The sequence below is a fragment of the Anser brachyrhynchus genome, assembly GCF_964034855.1.
Source record: "Anser brachyrhynchus genome assembly, chromosome: 8".
Classification (NCBI taxonomy): Eukaryota; Metazoa; Chordata; class Aves; order Anseriformes; family Anatidae; genus Anser; species Anser brachyrhynchus.
Window position 1 is genome coordinate 9,872,834 of NC_137702.1, and position 10,568 is coordinate 9,883,401.

The following is a 10,568-nucleotide window of genomic DNA, read 5'->3' on the forward strand; positions in this document are numbered from 1 at the left end:
CACACCTACAAAAGGTATCAGCGATAACTTATTCTCCCCAAATGTCCTATCACCTAACCAAATTTAACAAGATTTTCCTCTGATGTTACAGGAGTTTAGTTTCGGTTGATTTGATTTACAAAGACTTCTTTATGACAAACAGACATTTTGGAAATGAAAATAAGTATTTAAAATTTTTATTCACAATGGCAGAAAATTTAAAAAATCCAAAATCTGCATGTCAATGAATGCACCAGCTGCACAGCAATGTTAACTAGATGTGGAAGTTATCGTCTTAATTATAGTAATTCAAAGATGGAAGCAATTTTGTAAGCTTTAGCACTACCAACAACAGGAATAATTAGTTCTCTAAAATAGATAAGAATAAGTAAGCATCTGGTTCAACTGATATTTTTTTTTCCACATTCAGAATAGTTTAAAAGTTATTCATCCTAGAATAACTGGAAAAAATGTATTATTATTCATGGTGTAGGTTTGGTAGTTCACACATTCCTACAATAACCACTTCTTGTCTTTTAAGGAAACACAATTATGCCGGTTTAACAGATGAAGGATGGAAGCACAGGGCCAACAACACACTTTTAAAATATCACAGATTCTCCATTACAAGAGGCACAGAACTTTTGTCTTCCCAGCACCACCTTCAATCAGCGAGGCAGCGCGCGCTGCCTGCCACCAATGTGGATCCCTTCCTGGGTTCCCCTCTCAGCTGCTCCACCACCCTCATCCCTAATCTTCACAAATACAAACATTTATAGTAATCCAAAGTGCTACTACATTTTTTTAGTGTTCCTTGAAAAAAAGCCTTAGGTGTAACTCCTTTATAGAGTCAAACTTGTGTGACCCGTGCATGTTCCCAGTCTCACTCTGGTACCAGTGAATTAAAGTCACTGCGCACATGATGGGGGAAGACATGAATTCTGCACAACAAGGAGCATCGGGATGAAAGATGCAGTCCGTTGCAAAGCACCAGCTATATTTCTGTACAGATATCTAGAAGGAGCACGGGGAGTAAACATGAAGAACATCTCATTCCATAACACCACGGGTTTCAGCACACTAACAAACACAGCAGCTGAGTGGATGAAGTGCTGAGCAATGCACATCGTAACTTGGATGTAGACTGCTTCTGTTGTTTTAAGGAAAATTAACACCTAAATTTTAGGTGTTATTTTAACTTATTGTGTGAAAGTAGTTCCATTTCATCTCAGATGAGCTATTTGTTAGATAAATCATTTTACTTCTTTATTTACAGCTCAAATTTAAGCAGCAGCATCACCTCAAGTTAAGAAATTGTGAAAGAAAAGGCTGAAATTGCCAGTTAACATCTAATTCACGTTTAACTTGCCTAATGTTTGTGGCTGTTGCACACCTGCTTACACCCTGCTGTATAGTCCAGACCTTTTGTATTATTAACAACACAGGACCATGGGAACAACTGCAAAGCCAAACAAAATGAAATGTCACAACGAATTACAATGACTGGCACAGCCATTCCCAACTAAATCAAACCACTTTATTCTGAAACGTTCCTCCCTCCCAAATATGCTCCAAAGCTATTTTCATCCTTATATGAAGAGGAAAAAAAAAAGCAAAATGTCTCTGATTACAGAAGACACTTCCCAGAAGAAAAACAGGCAGTATTTAATGGGAGAAAACATACACGGACCTTCTCAAGCATTACTGTCTCCGACTTCAGTTGTGTTATGCATTATACTTCCATGAAGTTACATCACCAAGTGTGAAAGGATGATTTAACGAAAACTAAACATAACTGCATACTTTCATTTTCCATTTCCTCTGACTCCATTATTAAATGCTTCACATAGCATAACTGCTTTTTAAATAGGTGCCTCCATGGCAGTTGTCACAGAAGATAGATTATCACATTTTTTGCTTGCAAAAATTCAAGCAAACAAATTCAAGAATGAAATGACAAAGTGAATTTATATCATTTGAAACATTTTTTACCGTGTAACTTCTAATGATATATAGGTGTGTAATAAAACAAACCCATTCTAAACATGCTCCCTAAAGATGCATCCTGAAAACTAAGCATATGAGCCAAAAATGAAAAGAAACATTTTCTGAGATTCCAAAGCGTAGGGTTTAATGGAAATCCCGTGTACCAGAATAGGAAGAGGCACTCAGTTGCTATGTAGCACTCAACATGAACAGTTCCCTTTGTTTCAGAGCATTTTCTTAATTTAAGTATCAAAAAATGTTCCAAATTATCTCTTTATCAGCTAATTGCAGTTTCAAACCGCAGGGTGACAATAAATTACATATCTAATTTTAAAACCATTCTAACAGTACATTATTGTGGAAATAATCTCCATATCAGACTGTCTCAGTGGAGTTGCCTTTTCTGCAGAGAGCAGAGAGATTCACACAGTTGTATGGTTGTGTTCTGCACACACAAAAACGGGGGGAAAAAATACAAGTCACCCACGTGAGTGCTAAGGTAGGCTGATAATAGTCTAACAGAGGTATTAGGACAATAACGAGGCAGAACTTCCAGCACCCCCTCAGGACTAAGCTACCTCAGAAAGGCACATGCCTTCGCCCATCTCGACCCACTAGGGGCCGAACAGAGCTGGTCCTGACCAGACCAGGATAAGGCGAGATGTGTGTGGGAGCAGGTATTTCAGGCAAAGCACTGAGAAAGACCAGATTCTGCTCCATTTGTTCTTACCAGCCTTGCTAAAGAAATGCCACCTAAGACCCCTGTCATCAATACACTCGCATCCAACAGCGGAGATGGAAACACAGCCAGGTAAGAATTTGCTCCAAGTGTGATAGAAGGTGACAGGCAAGAGCCGGAGTTCTGTGGGCACAGAAAATGCTCGGTGTAGCAAGTAAAACTGGTGAAAACTCACGTACAGAAGTACACTGCACTGTTGCAAATCAAGTGTTCAGCTATTTGGGCTTCTCTTGTTTACATGGCAGGTCTGTGGACAAACCTTTGTTTCAGATAAACACAACAAACTTGGAAAAATACATTAAATAACTACAGTGCAGCATGTATAAGACCAAAGAAGCAACCTTCTGTAAATAAAGACAAGCCTCCAGAAGCCATTTCATGCTAAGGAAGCCCTGAGGCCGTGACAAGAGACCCCAGACCCACAGCAACGTGAAATTTCTGCAGCAGCCCAGCCTGACTACAAGCACCACATCATTCTGCTGTGTAAAGCTGAGTTGCTGCCTGAGCCAATTGTTCATTACCCAGTTGCTATTAATTTTTCATACAAGTAAGGTTGCTCCGGTTTAATAAATATACAAGCACATGCTACAAATAGACACATGCAAACTGTTTTGAAATTTTAGGAGCTTGCAGCTGAAACAATCTTTCACAAAACCAAGCAGAATAAAATACAAACATTAAAAGCCAAGAGCTAAGAATTAAAGCACGCTGCACCGCATGCCAAAAGCAATGCAGTTTGGTCATCGTCTGAGAAGCGTCCTTGTTTTAAAGGCTATTCTACCTAAGAAGGATGAAAATTAAAATCTATTCTAGTTACAGTAAGATCGTTAAGAGCAGCATGTATGACTAGACGAATGTATCAAAAATAAACGGATGGTAACAGTGATGACAAGAAGGAATCAAAAGAAAATAGGAAAAACTAAATCCTAGTAAAATCATAAACACAATTTACATAATTGTTAAAAACACTGATATCTAACAAAAATACCTGTTCTAAAATTGGACTGGAATATAAATTCAGAAACCACTAAAAGCTTTTTGAATGCTCAGTGTACTTATTCATAATTAAAGGAACTAGAAACAGATAAGTTTTTATTTTTATTTTTTTAAAAGTGATGTGCAACAAACTTTACTACAAACTCACAAGTACAGGCACATATGGCCCAAAGTTTCTCCAAGACAAAGAAGGAGAACATGGGACTGTTAAAATTAAATAAAATTAGCCTATCACTGTGTAAGTAATAGATTGCAATAAAATACGCTTCTGGGAACCACATATCACCATCTCCCAGCTTTCTTGCCTTCTCAGTTTTGTTCCACCGTGAAGTCTGAAACCAACATGGCCACCATGAAAAGAAACAAGACCTGAAAAAATTGCAGGAAGTACAGAAATGAAGACACGGAGGAAGACAAATGCAAATACCTACAAAAGTCAGGTCTTCAAGTTCCATAGCAATCACGCTTAATTTAAATTAAGATTGCTAATTGAAGCTGATAATAATTTATGATGCAATTAAGACTAGAACAAAACTGAAAGACAGGAAAACATGCAATATCCTGGAAATAAATCATCTCAAATGCCATGTCAGGACTCAAGCTAGATTCCTTAGAGATCAAATATTCAGGGAAAGACCATTCTTGTACGTGCTTGCAGAACATCTCCGTCTTCAGAGGCTCACTTCTCTTTGGGTGCAGGGGGCTCTCCAGTAGTACATGCTCCCAGACATTATCTTATGATAGCAAAAGTAACTTTTTCAGCATGAAATAAACCATGTGAAGCACCATTTATATCTTCAGTTAACTCTGAAGTAGTTTAAAAGATATGCTTAGTATAGCAGGCAGATAAGGGAAGAATAACGTCAGCACCATATCTCTGTGTAAGCGGAACATTTGCTTAGATTTTCAACACATTCTTAAGCTTTGTCTTCATATAAAATATCACAGTGGAAAACCTCTTCAACTTGAGGCATCCTGTGGAAAAGATCACAATGTATTAAGCCTACAGCCCAAGAACACGTCCAATTTACTGGACAGTATTGCCAAGAGGCTGGTATCAAGTGGCTTGGGTTTCACCTCTGCTCTAAGATTTCCCCTCACAGGACCAGTAAGCATTGTTCTCCTAAATGCTGCTTCTCTGGATCCTTCTGCCTTCAGTCCATGAAGTATCTAGAGCCAGCAAGCCAGCCCAGGCAGAGGGGTGAAGCTGGAACCATGAGTGCTTTTTTTAACATCTTCCGCTGACGATGGAAGGGGAAAAAAAATATAAGAGAAGGGATAAGAGAAGGGATTAAAATGAAAGGAAGTAGAAACAGAAGATGGAAGAGAAAATGACTGAAGTATTCAGACAAAAAGGGCAAAAGGTACCACCTCTCTGCAGGCCTCTCACCCTACTGAACAGCTGGGAGAGTCAACGGTATAGTTCATGCAACATGAGACAAGCTGCAGAATTTAATACAGAAACAATACATGTATCTGGATATGGCTGGCATGTTGGGTAAGTCCCTAAAACCAAAATCAACTTCTAAGACTCTTGGAATAAATGGGGAGCTTTCATTACTGAAGTGCTTATTATTTTAACTGCAAATCTACTCTAAAGAGCATTTAGATAGGTATTACTCTGCAGTCCTGAAAATAATAGCAAAAAGATTAAAAATAGGTCAGGCTATGGACTGGGAAAAACAATGCAGGGAATACCTGATAATTAGGTACAAGCACGGAATCAAAACACTTCAAAGGTGTTTTCCTTATGCTTTGAAAAAAAAAGTATACTTTCTTACTCGGATAAATGAGATGGTTGCCAGAACTATGTGTTCAGCACCTGACCAAAAGCTAAGTCATTTGCCTCCAGGAAGGTATAAGGTCATAGAAGATGACAAATCATATACTGTTCCTCTCACTTCTTTAAATAAGGTCTTTTTTATACCAACATCTTGCCCTAAGGTGTTTACCATTCCTTGTTAACATCGGCATTCAGCTGCCACTGAAATACCAGGAATCCCGAGTGCACCGGCAAGCACATCTCGTGGTTTGCTCCTTACCCCAGCCCGACGTCTCTTCAGAAAGCAGGCGCATGGATCTGCAAGGAGGAACGTCACCGCACAGCTAAAGCTGCCTCACAACTGGATATATCTATAAGGTGTGCTGTTTACACCCCAACACATTAAAAGTCCATGTAATGCCTCGCATGCACTGCCACCTCGGCCTCTCCAGCCCCTTCCCTAGCACAGCCTGTTAACCCTTCACAGAAGCAAGGCCTGAAGAGCCAACCATGGAGCTGCCCAAAAACCCAGCGTGGCCCAGCCTCAAACCATCACTCTCCAGCTGTTAATCATGAGCTATCCCTGAGCTTTAAGCTGACGGACACTCTGGATTTAAAATTCACTTGTCAGAGACAAACAAGAGTTGAAATAAGCAGATGCACAGACTTTGTAAGGATTCCAAAACCCCAATGTGTCTCCTTCAATTAAACGCGAGAACTGCACATTTCCAGGCCAAGCGCACGCCAACGTGTGCTCCTGCTGCCTGGCCCTGCGTAGCGCTGCTCCCCCAGTGCCCGCTGCCCACCTCAGAGCCTCCCTTCTCTTCCAGTCCCTTCTGAAACCAGACTCTTCCCAACAGCCATTTTTCTGCTCTCTTAAAACATCAGCTTAAAATTATGTTACTTTCAGCTGTCTCCTTCACGAGAAGGATCCAAGCGCTTCACAAAACCGTCCATAATTTGTGCGTTGCACGGTTTCCGCTCCACAAAAGTTGTGACTTGAAAAACTGGTTTGTTCTGGGCAATAGCCAAGAGGTTGTACAAGAGGTTTCCATCTGAACAAAGGGCTTCCAGGGCTTAAAAGTTCAGCGTTAACCCTGTAGGAAACGTTGGGTTTTAGTCTGACAGAGAAACAAGCAAGTCTATCAGACAGAATCCCAAATAAACTACAAATTAGGGTGCATAGCCTTAATTATTACACTTATTTTTGGATAGCAGAAGAACCTTTGTTCTGTTCATGGGATCCCAGTGTCTTCCAGTGCACTGAAGCAGCCCAAACATCCCACAGGCACTCCCCCAGGCCCCGCGGGCACTCTCACCTTCCTCACCAGCAGCACAAAGCGCCCAGCTCTCACCCAGTGACCGCAACGCCCGTTACATCTTCGCCCAATGCAAAACTCGATTCTCAAAGAGCTTTTCAGGAGATAAGGTTGATTTTTTTTCTCCCCCAAACGCTGTCAGTGCTTTTGTCCCAAGGCCATTCGGAAATACTAGCAGAAGTAATTGAAATGAAATTTCCTCTCCTATTAGGAGTGTCAGTTGGAGGCCATTTAATACACTGGGCTAAGTACAAATTGGACCTAAATATTATCAAAAGCATCACATTTCCAGGTCTTTCACATCCTTCCCAACACAAGGGAAACGTTTCTTATTTTACACATTTGAGCAAGGAAATTTGTGGCGTGACAGCTGTCACTTTACAGCTAATTATAGCACAGACTCACATTTTTAAGCTTAGCTTTATGTTACCACAAAAAAGTAAGTATCCTGCTAGTGTCAAACTAATTGTTTTTCTTCAGAGTGACAATGTATATACGGAGGAGGTGGCATCCCTCTGACACACACAGCTTTTAATGTCAATCTAGATGAGTCAGCATTAAAAAAAAAACAAATACAGTTAAAAGGACCCAGCCTCACAATCCAGCACAGCCCTTTAACAGCAGCCCCGCAGCTACCAGGAGCACACCAGTGCATCAAACCTCGCTCCTGGCCACCGGAGTATTTTCCCATCACTGGTTTACACCCCAAGGAGAGGTGGTTTCTCTTAGGGCTGTGAATGTTTAAATAGTTAGGAGCATTTTGTTAGTTACCAAGGAAACGTTTACAATGAAATATGATGATTTTTAGAGAATCACTGATTTTAGAGGGGTCTTGCTACTTAAGGATTGCTTCACACACTGATGATGCTTAATTCCAGTGGGTTTAACCGATTATGAAATCCCTGAGAGCCCTTCATCACAAAGAAATAAATTTAGAGCATCAGTGGCTATCCTATGAAACATGACATGAAAACAGCACAACTTTCCTAACAGAAATCCACCTTTGTGATCCCCCAGGCAGCTTTCAAGACACTTCAATACACCTGCCCAAATACTTCCCTGCCCAAACTTAGTCAAAAAAAAGAAAAAAGTCACTAAACAAAAGTCAAGATCCTAAGATCCATAGCCACAGCCTGTCCATCCAAAGAGGATTAAACATTGCTGAAAAAAGAAAAAAAAAATAGAAATCATCATTCTAAGTCAATCTTTCAAAAACCAGCGCACAGCCACTTGCGCAATGATGCTCCACTGCTGTTGCTACACAACAAATTTTAAGAGCACATCCACGAAAAGTTATTCCCAAAGCACAAAGAAACAAAAGGATTTAAAAACAAAGACATTTAATTTAAATATGTCAAAATAACGCTTTATCTTTCCATAATCCAACTTCAATAGGCAATGCTTCAGTACAGCCGATACGACAATACCTCCCCACGTGCCCTTTGAACCAAGGAATTCTCGTATTTATTCTGTAGCTTAAAATCATAAATATTTATACAGAACAGGTTTGACGGGTAAATCTGATTTATGTTTATGTCACCCCTCCCATGACAAACTCTTATGTATTTAGTTTGCTCTTGACTTTTTCTATCCTTCCGGGAATAGGCTCAAGAAGAAACAAGGCAGCTACTTTGACCACAGGAGCAGATGGCTCGCTTTCGCAGTGCCATTAGCTGCACCGAGAATCCCACCAGCTGCACGAGAGAGCTCGTTTCAACATAATGTACCGCGAAGAAAGAGAAGCCCTTCTCAACATTTGCCTCCTAATGTAGGGAAAGCCATCTGGGAGTGAAGCCCTTTAGGATGTTTAGTACATATCAGAAGGCATCATTACGGAGCACAATGGCCAGAATACCGCCAGTGGCCCCTTCTGCGATGCCCCGAACGAAGAGCACACAAGATGTCATAAATGCAGTAGGACTGTCCAAAAGTTTTACAGACCGATCACAGGAAAACTGTGTCAAATATTTCATACAGCAAAATATTCTCTGGCTATAATTTCAACTCGATAGAAGAAATTTAAATTGCAAGAACAATTTTTAAAAGTAAGAAGTTTACTAAAAAGTACGTGGGTACGATGGGAGGACGATGAAAATGGAGAAATATTTATTCACTTAATAATATACTTCCTTCAAAGTGTATAGATGCCATTATTCAGAGAACATTAACACACAGGAACGTGATGGCCCTGACACCACACAGACCTGGATGTACAGTGGCTTCTCCCATAGCCCAGATGCTCCTGGGAGCAAAGTCACCGCATGTGTACGCATGTTTTCAGGACCCATGCCCTAACAAGAATCACAATCCTACAGCGTGCTGTCATATGAACTAGCCGATTTATTACAATCCACACAGCACCGATCCAACCTGCCTCCCCATCTCCCACAAGACGGTAGTCAAAGAGCTGGGCAGGCTGCCAGCGGAGCATGGCAGAAGGTGATATTCCCAGCAAACTGTCACACATGCTCAAATATTTTATTTCTGAGGCTGACTGAAGCCTGTGGTTTCTGTGCTGTGCGAAATAGGATTTCTACCACATGACTGGGTGCAGCACCTCTCTGCTGTGAATTCTCATACAGCTGTTTGATCATTTTGAAAAATCTAATATTCATTTGTGTGATTAAATCAATAAAAAGTAATCTCTTTTCCATCTAGACGTGCAGCAGATTTACAGATCAATTTCTTTCTTTTTGTACTTCAAATACTAACAAATAAATGGAATTGTAAATTTTGAGGGGGAGTTTTCTGACAAAATATTGCACCTGAAACCTTGGTAGTATCTCTGAAATTGTGTCAGTACTTCACGTCTAATTTTAAATTCATAATAGCACACCAACAAGGTATTAAAAAATAAAAATATCTTATTCTTGTTATGCAGAAACATTGTAGACATCTATTCAGTATGGAAGTCCACTATTGTTGAATTTTCACCTAAAAAACGTACCTTTTTGCATGCAGAACACCATCCAGAACGGAGCAAGCTTTCCAAAAGCAAAGTTTGGCAAGCAGGAGGAATAAACAGGTTGCCCCAGAAGAGCTGGTGTAACAAAAGTTAAGTTCTTACAGAGCAGTGTCCTCCTGCACCAATGCCTCCTCTCCCTCACCTGCACCAACCCAGCAAGGCAGGGCTCACTGCACCTTGCTGCTGACATGCTCACCAGTTGCCCAAACAACACGAAAGCCAAGTCCTACCTACCTTGTCTTTAGGGAAACAGAGGCACAGGACATTAATTTACATCCCTTTCCTCTCCGTAGCTCAAGAAACTCACATAGAAATAATGAGCGCTACCTCTGACACCTCTGTTCCTCCTGCAGGCTACTGGTGCCATTGCTCAGTGAGTTTGAAAGTTACTGCTGGGAGCAAACAGATCAACAAACAACTTGAGATCTAAATTTTTTAAGCGAAATCTTTCTTTGTCCCCAGAAAAAAAAAATATCTAAAAATCACTGTTACACGGAAAACAACTTTAACGAAATTTAAACCACAAAAAGGGAATCATAGCAGGGTTAATCCTCCCTGCCCCTGCCCCCCATCCAGTATATTTCTATGTAGGAGCAGCAATCTCCTAAAAAAGATAAATTCCATTTCTGATAGCTCATAAACAAAATTCACCCTAAAATCAAGTCAAAGTTTATATTCTGAGTCTTACATAGATTTTTAGCTCTATCAGCCAATCGATGAAAAATTCTGATTCTAGCTCCAACCACTTACTCATAAACCCAAATATACTGAATTAGTCAGTCAGGATTACCCACCTACCTTACTCACCCAGTCTATTCCTCC

At 40.4% G+C, this 10,568-nt stretch overlaps 1 protein-coding gene across 15 annotated transcripts in view; it reads right to left on the reverse strand.

The window, feature by feature from the left end:
- Positions 1-10,568, reverse strand: part of MAST2 (microtubule associated serine/threonine kinase 2) — a 191,953-nt gene that overhangs the window by 73,470 nt on the left and 107,915 nt on the right. The gene's annotated exons all lie outside the window — the stretch shown is intronic.